The following is a 16,342-nucleotide window of genomic DNA, read 5'->3' on the forward strand; positions in this document are numbered from 1 at the left end:
TGGCTCAGGTTATGATCCTAGGGTCCTGGGATCAAGCCCAGCATTGGGCTCCTGGCTCTACAGGAAGCCTGCTTCTCTTCCTCTTCCACTTCCCCTTTTGTGTTCCCTGTCTTACTGTCTCTCTTTGTCAAATCTTAAAAAAAAAAAAAAAAAAAAAAGGGAAATAGTCTATTTATATTGTCTTCTGCTTTTGGACCAAAACAGTTTTGGAAATTCAGACTCAGCCACAATGTCTGACCATGGCAATGATGTCAGCAATGCACATAATTTATTCTCCGTAGTATCAATAGTTATGATACCTTTACAGAAGTTCTTTTGATAGGTCTCCACAAAGTTCAGTTGCTAATCTTTAGATTACAGTTGGCCATTTCAGGTGAATGTAAGGAAGAAACAGAAATTACTTGTGTATGCTGAGTCTGGGCTTCAGTTTATTTGTTATATTAACCAGCATTGTCAAAATGGAAGAGAGTGAAATCTTCTACTAAAGTACATAATCAGTTTTTTTTTTTAAAGATTTTATTTATTTATTTGACAGAAAGAAAGATCACAAGTAGGCAGAGAGGCAGGCAGAGAGAGAGGGGGAAGCAGGCTCCCCACTGAGCAGAGAGCCTGATGCGGGGCTCGATTCCAGGACCCTGAGATCATGACCTGAGCCGAAAGCAGAGGCTTAACCCATTGAGCCACTCAGGCGCCCCCATAATCAGTTTTATAAAAAGTTAGTCACTGATTATCCTGAAAGTAAGAACATGCTGTGACCAAGGGAAATTGACAAATCTTTAGGCCATGGGTTTATTCTATAAAATGTATTACGAATTTCACCAGTACAAGCTTATTTAAGCCTACAGAAAAAATCTTTTTGTAGTAGCTGTGTTAGTCTTTGTGTATGAATATTTGTTTCCTTTAACCTGAAAGATACACAAACATTGTAGTATATTTACTTTTAACATATTTAACTTATACATGATAATTTTATGAAGACTGAACTTTTTTTATCAGGTAGTTTTTTTTCTTTTAACCCAATTTTAATAAAACAGAAAACTCACAATACTATTGAATTAATGAAAAGTTGGAGGATGCCAAACAAAGCTGCTAATTTCTGTAATCCTTTAAAAACATTTAATTAATTAATTAATTTATGTATTTATTTTAAAGATTTTATTTATTTGAGAGAAGAGAGAGAGCACAAGCAGGGTGAGTGGCAGAGGAAGAAGGGGAAGCAGACTTCCCACTGAGCAGGAAGCCCCATGTGGGGCTCCATCCCAGGACCTTGGGATCATACCGGAGCCAAAGGCACATCCTTAACCAACTAGCCACCCAGGCTTGTTTTTAGAAACATTTTTAATAATCTTTATGTTGCCTAATGATCATTTATAAACCCAAAAATATTGTAGGTATGAGAAATATCTTAATAGTTTTATTATTCTGAATTTAGAGAAGAACAAATTCAAAAACAAATTCAAAAGGAATTGTCATTTGACAAAATGTAAATCATAACTATCCAAATAAATAGTTACAGGCAGTATCTTTATTTAATTTCTTTAGATTATATATATATATATATTTTTTTAAAAGATTTATTTATTTATTTGACAGATAGAGAGATCACAAGTTAGGCAGAGAGGCAGGCAGAGAGAGAGAAGGAAGCAGGCTCCCTGCTGAGCAGAGAGCCCGATGTGGGACTCGATCCCAGGACTCTGAGATCATGACCTGAGCCGAAGGCAGCGGCCTAACCCACTGAGCCACCCAGGCGCCCCTAGATTATATTTTTAAAAATTTTAAGTAATCTCTACCTCCAACTGGTGCTCAAACTCGAATCCCCAAGATCAAGAGTCGAATGCTCGCTGACTGAGCCAGCCAGGTGTTCCCAGGCAGCATCTTTAACAACAGTGATTATTAGGAATGTTAACTTTTCCCCAAAAGTAAAGAACTTAAAAAACAAAAGATTTATGAGTATTTCAAAAAGCACAGAGAGGGGCACCTGGGTGGCTCAGTCATAGGATTGATCCCCACATTAGGCTCTCTATTCAGCTGAGAGCCTGCTTCTCCCTCTGCCTCTGCCTGCTGCTCCCCCTGCTTGGGCTCTCTCTCTCTCTCTCTCTCTCTCAAATAAATAAATAAATAAAATCTTAAAAAAAAAAAAAAAAGCACAGAGAGTTGAGAGAATATTTTGATGATTTAAGGGATGTGTTATCCAGGCACAAAATAGCTTTTACTTTTTTTGACAAAAAGGAAATTAAATTCTAGTTTTACTTTATTTTTTATTCTTGGAGAATTTACATTAAAAAGATTTATAAACCCTTTTAAGCAATTTTTTTTTAAAGATTTTTATTTATTTATTTATTTGAGAGAGAGAGAGAGAGAAAGAGAGATCACAAGTAGGCTGAGAGGCAGGCAGAGAGAGAGAGGGAAGCAGGCTCCCGCTGAGCAGAGAGCCCGATGCGGAGCTCGATCCCAGGACCCGGAGATCATGACCTGAGCCGAAGGCAATGGCTTAATCCACTGAGCCACCCAGGCGCCCCAATTTTTTTAATGTAATTGTTTTTTTAAAGATTTTATTTGAGAAAGAAAGAGAACATGTGCACAAGAAGGGGAGGGGCAGAGGCAGACTCCCTACTGAGCAGAGAGCCTGATTCAGGGCTCTATCCCAGAACCCCTGAGATCATGACCTGAGCCGAAGGCAGACCCTTAACAAACTGAGCCAACCAGGCGCCCCTATTTTGTTTATTTTTTATGATAAACCTCTCATATGTGACCCAATTTTATCAAAAATTTTAACATATTTTTATTTCTCCCTTCAAATTCTTTTTTATACCTGTTAAGGACCCAGACAAATAAAGTGTACTTACTCTCAGACCTTGTACCTTTATAGTATACAGTCAAATTTTTTTTTAAGATTTATTTTATTTATTTGACAGACAGAGATCACAAGTAGGCAGAGAGGCAGGCCGAGAGAGAGGAGGACACAAGCTCCCCACCAAGCAGAAAGCTCGACGTGGGGCTCGATCCCAGGACCCTGAGATCATGACCTGAGCCAAAGGCAGAGGCTTTAACCCACTGAGCCACCCAGGTGCACCTATACTGTCAAAAAATTTTTTTCACTCTATTTTTTCACATCTTGGTGCAACCAGAAATTTCTCTTTTCTTTTTCCCCCCAGATTTACTGAGATATAATTGACATATAACATGTAACTTAAGATGTACAATATGTAATTTGATACACCTGTGTTTTGCAAAATGATTTACCACCATAGGATTAGCTAACAATGTATAACACCATATAATTACCATTTCTTTTTCGTGGTGAAACACAACATTTATTATTTAATACAAAATTATTCTCTTTATTTCTAGATAAACAAAAACACAACTGATACTACACATTCTCATTCCCTTGTCTTTACATATATTCTTTTATATTCATTTGAAATCAGTATAACTGCAAGACAATGTTACAGTTAAGGGCCAAGTGAAAAGGATTTTCTGAAAGTGGTATTTCTACCACCTGAATAATCTCATAACTTCCAGAGAGTTAAAAATTATAAGGGCTTTTCATTCATTAATTCTTTTCTTCTTCTTCTTTTAAAGATTTTATTTATTTATTTGAGAAAAAGAGCACAGGCAGAAGAGCGGCAGAGGGAGAGGGCTCCTGAGCAGGGAGCCTGATGCGGGGCTGGATCCCAGGACCCCGAGATCATGATTTGAGCTGAAGGCACTCAACCAACTAAGCCACCCAGGTGCCCTCTTTTCATTATTTCTTAAGGATTAATTTCTAAATTCTTTTTAGGGTGATGCCAATTAGTCTTTCCCAGGTTTTACATCTCCAGGGCACATCAAAATATGGCCTACTTGCTAGGGAGGCCTATACAAGGCTGATTTTTTTTTTTTCAATAAATTTTCTCCTTTAAAAAAAAATTATTTATTTATCTTAGAAGGAGAGAGTGAGAGAGCACATGAATGGGGGAAGGGGTTGAGGGATAGGGACCTAAGATGAAATCAAGAGTTGGACACCCAACCAACTGAACCACACAGATGACCCTAAACTTTCTCCTTCTTATCTTGGGGTTTGGGGATTCTTTCAGGGAGGCAGTTTTAGAATTTGAATTGCATTTAGAAATTTCTTCATGTTAAGGAATGTAGACCATTGGATAATTAGAATTTCCTTTTTTCTTTTCTTTTTTTAAAAAAGATTTTTTTTTTTTAAGGTTTTATTTATTTATTTGCCAGAGAGAAAGAGATCACAAGCAGGGGGAGTGGTGGGCAGAAGAAGCTGCAGCCTTTCCGCTGAGCAGGGAGCCCAATGTGGGACTCGATCCCAGGACCCTGGCATCATGACCTGAGCCACCCATATTTCCTAAGATTTATTTATTTTTAGGGAGAAACAGAGAGAGTGTGGGAGGGGAGGGGAGGGGCAGAGGGAGAGGGAGAATCTCAAGCAGACTCCCTACTGGGCATGAAACCATTTTGGGGCTCCATCTCATGACCCTGAGATCATGACCTGAGCTGAAATCAAGGGTCGGTCACTTAACCAACTTAAGTGTCATCCAGGCACAGTGCCATTTTCCTTTTAAGGTGACTCTCAGGTAATCTTGTTCATGTCAGTAGTTCCCCAAGAGGACATTTAGAATTTAGATCTTTTTCTTGGTGAAATTATGCCATTTGTCGAGTTATATTCATAATCTGAAAACATGAAAGAAGTAGATAGAGGAGGCACAGAGTGGACATTGATAGAGACTGAGAAAACTCTTTATTTTTTTAAAGATTTTATTTATTTATTTGACAGACAGGATCACACGTAGGCAGAGAGGCAGGCAGAGAGAGAGGAGGAAGCAGGCTCCCCGCTGAGCAGAGAGCCCGATGCGGGGCTCAATCCCAGGACCCTGGGATCATGACCTGAGCAGAAGGCAGAGGCTTTAACCCACTGAGCCACGTAGGCGCCCCTAGACTGAGAAAACTCTTAAATGACATGCAGTAAATATGGTGAGGATGGTTTGCAACTACCTGTCTCCACAAGACAGGAAGTGACACCAAAGATTAGCTGTCATCAACTGAGGACTTGTCAGAGCCTCTGCTCCAGGCAGACAAAACTAAGCACAAGATATCTCAAGATTATAAGGACTAAGGGAAGTCCTTAGGAGGCTTTAGAAAACATGACCCAAGACAAAGTTTACATAAAGATGCTGGTCTGATCAGACCTTCTGAACTTGTCAGTTTTTGGAGCTGGTGGGAAGAAAGACTTATTAGGCCTGTGTCTGTTCCGTGCTGTGGACTTCCTCTTATAGATGAATGACACTCAAGATACTGAACAAGGAGTGCCTGCCTGGCTCAGTATGTAGAGCATGTGACTCTTTTTTTGTTTTTTTTCTTTTTTTTTAAATTTATTTATTTATTTATTTATTTGACAGAGAGAAATTACAAGTACACTGAGAGGCAGGCAGAGAGAGAGAGAAGGAAGCAGGCTCCCTGCTGAGCAGAGAGCCCGATGCGGGACTCGATCCCAGGACCCTGAGATCATGACCTGAGCCAAAGGCAGCGGCTTAACCCACTGAGCCATCCAGGCGCCCCTGTTTTTTTTTCTTTTTAATATTTTATTTATTTATTTGACAGACAAATCACAAGTAGGCAGAGAGGCAGGCAGACAGAGAGGAGGATAGCAGGCTCCCCGCTGAGCAGAGAGCCCGATGTGGGGCTCGATCCCAGGACCCTGGGATCATGACCTGAGCTGAAGGCAGAGGCTTTAACCCACTGAGCCACCCAGGCGCCCAGAGCATGTGACTCTTAATCTCATGGTGGTGAGTTCAAGCCCCATGCTGGGTGTAGAGTTTAAACAACAACAACAAAAAGGATACTTAACAAGCAGACAGATGATAGGAATGCTGTTAATTAGGTAGAATTCAAATTTCACTCATGAACAGTATAATCTGGTAAGACTTACAGTCAGAGAACCCAACTTTTACCTTGATCCTGAAGCGTTCAACAAAATTATTGAAGCTCAGATACCTCACTGTTACAGGCAGGGTGGCCTTAAGCAAGTGGAAATCAAGTAGTCACATATGTACACGCTATGACAAAGCCACAGGTCTTCCCAGAAACAAGGAGGTCAGCTGAATCTTAGTGGAAATGCCAACTGTTAAATAGTCGGACACCCATAAACCAAAGATCATCAAGGATTTATTTGTAGTTAAGAAAAAAAGACTTAGGTTTATTTAACTTGCTGCAACAAGCAGAGAGAACCAGAGGAATGAGAGACCATCTCAAAAGACGGGGGGGCGGGGGGGACAGTTAGGAAAACCTGCTCACTGAGGACTGTTGTTAGATTAGGGACTGTTGTTAGATTTTAGGGTGGAAGTTTGTAATCTGAGCAAGGATTAGTTAGAATTTGTTCACTAGATGAGTTGCTAGAACTCATTAAGTTCTAGTATAAGGTCATATCTAGTGTCTGTGCAATTACTATTAAATTAGTTTGTGTGAGGTCTTATCTTGGAACATAAGGATTTGAAGTCTGATGTGAAAAAGAGTTTGAACTCAACACCAAAAAAAATCTGATTAAAAAATGGACAGAGGAGCTGAATAGACATTTTTCCAAAGAAGACATGGCCAACAGTCGCATGAAAAAATGCTTCAACAGCCCTGATCATCAGAGAAATGCAAATAAGAAAACCACAATGAAGTATCACCTCACACCTGTCAAATGGCTCAAATAAAAAACATAAGAAGTAACCAGTGTCAGCAAGGATGTGGAGAAAAAGGAGTAATTGTGCACTGTTGGAGGAAATGTGAATTGATACAACCACTATGGAAAATAGTATAGAGGTTCCTCAAAAGGTTAAAAATAGAAATACCATATGATCCAGTCATTCCACTACTGGGTATTTACCCAAAGAAAATGAAAACACCAATTTGAAAAGATACATGTATTCCTGTGTTTATTGCAGCATATTTTTAATAGCCAGGTTATGTAAGCAGTCTAAACCTAAATGTCCATCAGTAGATGAATGAATAAAGAAGTGGGGTACACACGTGCACACGTGTGTGTGTGTGCGCACACACACACACACACACACACCCCACAGGAATATTTCTTAACCATAAAAAAGAAATTTGATTTTGCCATTTGAGACAATATGGATGGACCTAAAGGGTATTATGCTAAGTGAAATAAGCCAGACAGTGAAAGACAAATACCATATGATTTTACTTGTATGTGGAAACTAAAAAACAAAAACAAATGAACAACAACAACAACAAAATAGAGAATAAACTGGTGATTGCCAGAGAGGAGGTATGTGGGGCTGGGGTGGGGTGGGTGAAATAGATAGGGAGAAAAATTAAAAAAAAAAAAAAAATGGAGTTTGAGGTTAGATGGTCTGTGATGCATGTTGTGGTTTGGTTTAGTTCAATTGATCTGTTTTATGAGTCACAGCACAGTTATACATTATGGCTTTTGTTGCAATTCTAAGAGACAGCCTGTGTTAGTTTCTCCTGTATTTAAAGCTGTGTTTATAATTGTTGAAAGGTTATAGAAAAGAATTTTGACTCTAAGAATTTTGCATTCGTTTTCTATTGCTGTGTAACAAATTACCACAAACTCAGTGGTTGAAAAGAGCAACCAATTTTTAGCTCAAAGTTCTGTGGGTCAAAAGTCCAATCATAGCATGGACTCCTTTGTTCAGGATCTCAAAGGCTAAAATCAAAGAGCACAACAGATGGAGTTTTCATGTGGAGCCTCTGGGGGAGAATCTGTTTTTAAGCTCATTGAAGTTGTTGGCAATTCTTGTGGTAGTACAAATGAAGTCCCTATTTTTTGCTGGCTTTCAACCAGGGGTCACTTCTAGAGGCTGTCTGCATTCCTTGCTACATGGTTCCTTCTGTCTTGAAGCCAACAGTGTAGAACTTGCAAATGAAATCTGTCTTATACTTCAACTCTCTGAAATCTTATGTATGTTACCTCTAGATCCAGATTTAAAGGTCTCATATGATTAGATCAGGCCCACCTGGATAATCTTATTTAATGGTCACCTGATTTGGGACCTTAATTATGTTTGCAGACTCCTTTCACAGCAGTACCTACATTATTGTTTGATGGAATAATTGGGAGAAAATGTGTGTATACCATGGGCCAGAAATCTTAGGCCTACCCCCTGCCTACCATAATGTCTTTTTAATGCTCTGAAGCATAAGCTTCTGTGTCATCTTAGTAACTTGGTGGTTTTAGGTGTAACTTAAGTTTGAGGTTGAATTTTTCATTACTACTGGTAAGAGTCAGTTTGGGATACAGCTCTGCTGATCTGAGAAAAGTCTTATTTCTGTATAAAACTGATTACCATTGGGAAAGCTATTGCCAGTGGTGTTGCTTTGTGGTTTTTGTTGTTGTTGTTGTTTGGTCTTGGCATCTGTTACTTTTCTTTTTTTTTAAACCATTTTTTCTTTCTTTTAAAGATTTTATTTATTTATTTGACAGACAGAGATCACAAGTAGGCAGGCAGGCAGGCAGGCAGGCAGAGAGAGATGGAGAAGCAGGCACCCTGTCGAGCAGAGAGCCTGATGTGGGGCTCCATCCCAGGACCCTGGGATCATGACCTGAGCCGAAGGCAGAGGCTTTAACCCACTGAGCAACCCAGGCTCCCCTCTTTTTTTTTTTTTTTTTTTAAGATTTTCTTTATTTGAGAGAGAATGAGAGAGAGAGCATGAGAGTGGGATGAGAAGGGGGAGGGTCAGAGGAAGAAGCAGACTCCTTGCTGAGCAGGGAGACTGATGTGGGACTCCACCCTGGGACTCCACCGTGGGACTCCAGGATCATGACCCAAGCTGAAGGCAAGTTGCTTAACCAACCAAGCCACCCAGGTGCCCTGTTACTTGTCTTTCAATAAAGTCTATAAAACTTGGAAAAAATGGAATGTAGGGCAAAGGTGATAGAAAAAACCCAAACCCATCTGTAGTGTACTCTTCTTTATACTTTTCATCATTTTCTTACAGTTTTTTTGTTCAGTTAAAATATCATCATAATCATATAGTATATGAAATAATTACATATGCTGACTTCTTATGTTTGTCTTTGATTATAAAAGTAATACAGTCATTGAAAAAGGTTAAAAAAACAGGAAAGTAAGAATAAAAAAATTAGTACACTAGTACTAGCACTACCAGCACTAATTCTTGGGTATATTTCCCTAGTGCCTTTTATAATGTATTCTTTAGTCACAGTTTAGATCCTATTGTATGGATTTATTTTCAGTAGAATTACCACCGGAACACTTACAGATTTTAAGTAAGAGGCATTCAATATATTATATATTGCTAAGTAGTTTTTTGTGTCTTAACCTTTAAAAATGACTTCACTGGGGCACTGGGTTGGCTTAGTGTTAGGGCATCCGATTCTTTATATCGGCTGGGGTTATGATCTCATGGTCGTGGGATTGAACCCTGCTTGGAAGGGAGCCTGCTTAAGATTCTCTTTCTCCCTTTCCCTCTGCCCGCCCGCATCCTGGCATGTATATACTCTCTCTCTAAAATAAAATAAATCTTTTTTTTTTTTTAAGATTTTATTTATTTATTTGACAGAGATCACAAGTAGGCAGATCACAAGTAGGCAGAGAGGCAGGCAGAGAGAGAGAGGAAGGGAAGCAGGCTCCCTGCTGAGCAGAGAGCCCAATGCGAGGCTCAATCCCAGGACCCTGGGGACAATGACCTGAGCCAAAGGCAGAGGCCCTAACCCACTGAGCCACCCAGGCAACCCTAAAATAAAATAAATCTTAAAAAAAAAAAATGAGTTCACTCTGTAGGAGTTTTAGATTCATAAATGTTTCTTTTATTTTCAAAGTTGTAGATGTGTATGTATATGTATATATTTGTGTGTATATATGTATTAGTACAGGCTTATAATCAATATTTAATGAATAGTTTATAAAAAAAAAAAACACCACCACCACCATCTATCCAAATTGACTTACTCCCTAAGGGTCCCTGACAGCTGAGTTTTCACTGTTCATTATTATCATCAGTGGATCAAGGATACCAGCATTTCCACTGGTTCTTCCATCTTCTTGCTTGGGATAGGAAACCCTGGCTCTGGCATCCCTATGTGGGACAGCAGCTCAGGAGAGGAAACTGCTTTGAAAAGAGTTTTTTCTTTTTCTTTTTTTTTTTTTTAAGTTTTATTAAGTAATCTCTACGCCCAATGTGGGCTTGAACTCGATCTTGAGAACAAGTCGCATGCTCTTCCAACTGAGTCAGCCAGGTACCCCAAAAAGAGGTCTTTTTTAAAAAAATAATATTTTAGAGAGAGAGCGCATGTGTGCTAGTAGGGGGAGGGGCCAAAAGGGAGAGAGAGGGAGAGAATCCTAAGCAGACTCTTGAGGGTGGGTCCCTGATGTGGCTGGATCTCATGATCCAAGATCGTGAGACCTGAGTCAAAGACCAGTGTTCTACACTTAACTGACTAAGCCATCCAGGGTCCCCCTGCTGCCACCAAAAGAGGTCTTTTTTTTTTTTTTTTTAAGATTTTATTTATTTGACAGACAGAGATCACAAGTAGGCAGAGAGGCAGGCAGAAAGAGAGAGGAAGGGAAGCAGGTTCCCTGCTGAGCAGATGAGCAGAGAGCCCAATGCGGGACTCGACCCCAGGACCCTGAGACCATGACCTGAGCTGAAGGCAGAGGCTTAAACCACTGAGCTACCCAGGCGCTCCCAAAAGAGGTCTTAAAAGAACATTTTAGACTTAATAAAACAGCATTCTGTGCCTCCTCTTACATCTTCTCCTGGTTTCTTATACTATCATGCCAAAATGTTTTAGCTGAAGGTACAGACTGATATCAGAACTCAGTGCACTGTCTTTCTTGTGAAACACTGATAGGGCTCTCTTGCTATGTAAATTTTTGTAAAGATATTATTTATTTATTTACTTGAGAGAAGAGAGAGAGTATGCAAGCAGTGGGAGGAGCAGAGGAAGAGGGACAAGCAGACTCCAAGCTGAGTATGGAGCTGACCCAGGGCTCAGTCCCATGACCCTGAGAGATCATGACCTGAGCCAAAATCAAGAGTTGGCCACATAACTGACTGAGCCACCCAAGTGCCCTTCTTGATGTGAATCTTTTTTAAAAAATATTTTATTTATTTGTTTACTTATTTGAGAAAGAGAGAGCATGAATGGTAGGGAGGGACAGAGGGAGAAGGAGAAGCCCACTCCCTGCTAAGCAGGGAACCTGACATAGGGCTCTATTCCCAGACCCATGAGATCATGACCCAAGCTAAAGGCAGATGCTAAACTGACTAAGCCACCCAGGTACCCCTTGCTATGTGAATATTTAAAGAATATAGAAAATCAGGGACGCCTGGGTGGCTCAGTTGGTTAAGCGACTGCCTTCAGCTCATGATCCTGGAGTCCCAGGATTGAAGTCCAACATCGGACTCCCCTGGACTTTGGCTCATGATCCTGGAGTCCCAGGATCAAGTCCCACATCAGGCTCCCCGCTTGGCAGGGAGTCTGCTTCTCCCTTTGACCCTCCCCCTTCTCATGCTCTCTCTCTCTCTCAAATAAATAAATAAAATTAAAAATATATATAGAAAATCATTATTTGAGTTGCTTGACAATGAAAATAGTTTATTACTTTTAGTTTTGAGGAGGGAGGAGAGGTAAAGACAGGTATTTTATTATGTTATTTTCCTTGCAGAGTGTCCAAAATGTAATTTGTAATTTGGATGTAGTTATTGACCGTATCAAGAGAGTTTCTGTTTGAACAGTGGGGTGAAAAAAAGAATATCATTCCAGAAACACCTTTCCTGGGGTTGGGAAGGAACTGAAACGAAGATGTGCACACAAGGCAAGGTTTGATCTCAGAGTTACATAATCTTGAAATCAACCAGAACTTCTGAGTCTAGGGTTCAAAGTGAATAAAGTTTGACTTGAAAATCTTTATTAGTACCATGATATCTTCATTTTAAACTGGGAATTTGGGACGCCTGGGTGGCTCAGTTGGTTAAGCAGCTGCCTTCGGCTCAGGTCATGATCCCAGCGTCCTGGGATCAAGTCCCACATCGGGCTCCGTGCTCGGCAGGGAGCCTGCTTCTCCCTCTGCCTGCCATTCTGTCTGCCTGTGCTCGCTCTCTCCCCCGTCTCTCTCTGATAAATAAATAAAATCTTTAAAAAAAAATTTTTAATAAAACTGGGAATTTGACATTTTATTTTGAACCAAGTATTTTTAAAATTTTGCCTTATATCAATAGTTTATTTTTGCATTTTTATCCCTTCTGTTCATTTAAAAGAAAAAAATGCTGATTTTTTTTCAACAACTAGCAGATCAGAAAATATTTAGTTTATGCAACTTCTCATGTAGCACCCTAAATTACTTTTGAAACATTTGGGAATGTATCTAATGTTTTCCTTATAATAAATGAATAAATATTCTCATTTGGTAATTGCTTAGAAAATATAGGATGGACAATTTAAAAAGAGCTCTGATTTAGAGGTATTGTTAGAGGCATTGGGAACTTACTATTTTTTTTACTTTGAAATAGAGAAAATATGACAGATTCTCCTTTTCAAGAAATGGCCACAGCTGTATTTCTAGTCGAGATACTCACAGGATTTTGCCACCCTCCATTAACAGGTGGAATCCATTTCCTCTCCCCTTGAATTTGGGCAAGCTTGCTACTGTTCCAACCAGCTGGGTGTGGTGGGAGTGATAGGATGTGATTTCTGAGGCTAGAATATAAACAGGATACAGGTTCCTCTTGGCTTTTTCTTTTTCTTGGGATCCATGTTCTTGGAACTCAGTCACGTGAGCACGCCACGTATAGATCTTCTCATTCCAAACCTGAGCTAAGCCTCAGCCAATAGCCGGTCTTAACCACTCGATGAGTGAGTGAGTGAGCTTTCAGATGATTCCAGCCCCTGACTATCAAGTATCTGGTGGAGCTCTCGATATCATGGAAGAGAAACAAGTCAGCCCCACTGTTTCCAGTGCTGAATTCATGGTCCACAGAATCTGTGGGAGGTAACAATAATTATTGTTGTTTTAAAGCCACTAAGTTTTGGGGTGCTTGGGTGGCTCAGTTGGTTAAGTGTCTGACCCCTGCTTTTGGCTCAGGTCATGATCTCAGGGTCATGAGATCAAGCCCTGGATTGGCCTGCTTAAGATTTTCTCTCTCCCTCTTCTCCTCCTCCCCTCTCTAAAAAGAGAAGAAAAAAGAAAAAAGAAAGTCACTAAGTTTTAGGTAATTTGTTATACAACAGTAAATAATTATGTGCAAGTTTTAGACATCTATTATAGGGGAATAATCAGATGTGGACACAGATATATATATATATATAAGAGTAATATATATAATAATATATATAAGAATAATATAATATATAATATAATGTATATATAAGAATTTTCACTATAATATAATTTATAAAAGTATATAAATATTTTTCTGAAAAAGCCTGTCCGTAAGAAAATCATTAAATTTGTGATACATCCATTATTTCCTCAAAGAAATTAAGTTTCTATATTTTCAAAAAAGAAAGTTTAAAGAATTTCTGCATAGTCTATTCTGTTATAATGATTATTAAAAAATATAAAATATAAAACTCATTAAATTGTATGCTTATGTAAGTAAAGATGATTAAGGAAAGAAGTATATATCTGATAAAGGGGACCTACTCAGAATATGTAAGAACTTTTGCTAGTTAATGGAAATAATATGTTAAGTAAATTTTTTTTTAAGATGTTATTTATTTGACAGAGAGAGATGACAAGTAGGCAAAGAGGCAGGCAGAGAGAGAGGAGGAAGCAGGCTCCCTGCTGAGCAGAGAGCCCGATGCGGGGCTCGATCCCAGGACCCTGAGATCATGACCTGAGCCGAAGGCAGCGGCTTAACCCACTGAGCCACCCAAGCGCCCCTATTAAGTAAATTTTTAAATGGATAAAAAGATTGATTAGACATGTCCCAAAGATAACTAAATGGCCAATAAACAGATGGAAATGTGCTCAACATTATTTTTCATCATGGATTTGTAAATTAGAACCCCAAAGAGGTACCTGTAGACACTCAGTATTATTGAATAAAATTTAAAAGCTTAACCAATACCAAATGTTGGCAAGGCTATAGAGAAACTAGAACCCTCACAACTCACTGGTGTGAATAAAATAGTATAAGCCTTTGGTGAACTGTTTGACAAAACTTATGTCTACCCCCTATCTTGCAGTCCCACCCCTGAATATATACCCAAGAGAGAGGAGTGTTTATGTCCACTGTAAGAGAGATAGAAAATGTTCATAGCAACTTCTATTCATTTTATTTTATTTTTTAAAGTAATACCCACACCCAGCATGGGGCTTGAACTCATGACCCCAAGATCAAGGATCACATGCTTCACTGACTGAGCCAGCCAGGTGCTCCCATAGCAACTTTATTCATAATAGGTCAAAATTAGAAAGCTAATCTAGTAACACATTTTGCTGTGTCTAGCCTAAGGCTTAGCATGTAACCGTTTTTAGTTTAATATGTGATATTAATGAAAATTAATGTAGGGCATCCCAGTCCCCAATTTTCTAACCTTTTTTTATTGTGTTCAGTTAGTCAACATATAGTACATCATTAGTTTTTGTTGTAGTGTTCAATGATTCATTAGTTGAATATAACACCCAGTGCTCATCACAATACGTGCCCTCCTTAATACCCATCATCCGGTTACCCCGTCCCTCCACCCCCCTCCCTTCTGTAACCCTTAGTTTGTTTTTAAATGGATAAAAAGATTAACTTGTACAACTTCCCATTCAGTTTTCCCTCCCTTCCCCTGTGGTCCTTCATTCTATTCCTTATGTTCCACATATGGGTGGAACCATATGATAATTGTGTTTCAGTCTGCTTGATTTATTTCACTCAGCATCATCCCCTCAAGTTCCATCCACGTCAGTGCAAATAGTAGGTATTCATCCTTTCTGACGGCTGAGGAATGTTCCATTATATTTGAACCACTTCTTTATCCATTCATCTGTTAAAGGATATCTCCACTCCTTCCACAGTCTGCTTGTTGTGGACATTGCTGCTATGAACATTGGAGTGTGTTTGCTCCTTCTTTTCACTGCATCTGAAAACTGTGGAACACTTCACAAATTTGTGTATCATTGTTGTACAGGGGCCATGCTAATCTCTGTATCGTTCTAATTTTAGTACATGTACTGCTGAGGTGAGCACCCAATTTTCTAACTTCTAAAACTGTTTTGAAATTTCTTAAAATCCTCTAATTTTGAATTTGGAGGACTAATAGAAACAACTTACAGATTGCCTAGAACACATTATAAAAATGCCAACTTTTTCTCTATACTCAGCTCCAATATTCCCTTACTCTTGGATCATTCTTTAGTTTGATGCATTTTTTGAAAGAGTTTATTTATTTATTTGTCAGAGAGAGATGGCATGAGCAGGGAGAGCAGCACACAGAGGGAAAAGCAGGCTCCCGCTGAGCAAGGAGCCAGATGTGGGACTCAGTCTGTCAGGGATCATGACCTGAGCTGAAGGCAGATACTTAACTGGCTGAGCCTCCCAGGTGTCCCTAGGCTAGTTTTAGATTATTATTATTATTATTTTTTAAGATTTTATTTATTTATTTGGCAGACAGTGATCACAAGCAGGCAGAGAGGCAGGCAGAGAGAGGAGGAAGCAAGTTCTATGCTGAGCAGAGAACCCGATGCCGGGCTCGATTCCAGGACTCTGGGACTGTGAACCTGAGCTGAAGGCAGAGGCTTTAACCCTCTGAGCCACCCTGGCGCCCCTGAACTTGTACAACTTAACAGCAAAAATAAGCAAAACAGTCTGATTAACAAAAAGGGGAAAGGAACTGAATAGACATTTTCCCAAAGAAGACATATAGAAGGTCAACAGGTACATGAAAAGCTGTTTGATATCACTCACTAATTATCAAGAAAATGCATATTGAAACCACAGTGAAGACATCGTCTCACACCTGTTAGAATGGTTGCATTGCGCTCCCAACACAAATGAGGGCCAGCTGGAGACTGTCAGATTTTTTTTTTTAAGATTTTATTTATTTATTTGACAGAGACACAGCAAGAGGGAAAAGCAGGTCTCCCACCCAGCAGGGAGCCCAGTGTGGGCTCATGACCTGAGCCGAAGGCAGAGGCTTAACCTACTGAGCCACCCAGGCACCCCAGACTGTCCAAATTTGAGGTATATTTTATAGAGATTAGGCAGAGCATGTGACTGTGTGTGACTCTTCACCTCTGGGTCATGGGTTCAAATCCCACGTTGGACACAGAGCTTACCTTTTTTTTTTGGTGAGGTTTTATTATTTATTTGTCAGAGAGAGAGAGAGACCACACAAGCAGTAGGAGCAATA

General features: G+C 39.5%; 1 protein-coding gene and 1 non-coding gene across 3 annotated transcripts in view; one reads left to right on the forward strand and one right to left on the reverse strand.

Moving 5' to 3' along the window:
- The window catches only part of PPP3CC (protein phosphatase 3 catalytic subunit gamma), a 93,436-nt gene that overhangs the window by 21,640 nt on the left and 55,454 nt on the right, over positions 1-16,342 (forward strand). The gene's annotated exons all lie outside the window — the stretch shown is intronic.
- On the reverse strand, positions 15,077-15,180 carry LOC123389004. Its single transcript, XR_006603522.1, has one exon. It is a non-coding gene; the product is annotated as a U6 spliceosomal RNA (small nuclear RNA).

Source organism: Mustela putorius, unplaced genomic scaffold, assembly GCF_011764305.1.
Source record: "Mustela putorius furo isolate JIRA1106 unplaced genomic scaffold, ASM1176430v1.1 tig00003937_pilon_pilon_pilon, whole genome shotgun sequence".
In the NCBI taxonomy this organism is placed as follows: domain Eukaryota; kingdom Metazoa; phylum Chordata; class Mammalia; order Carnivora; family Mustelidae; genus Mustela; species Mustela putorius.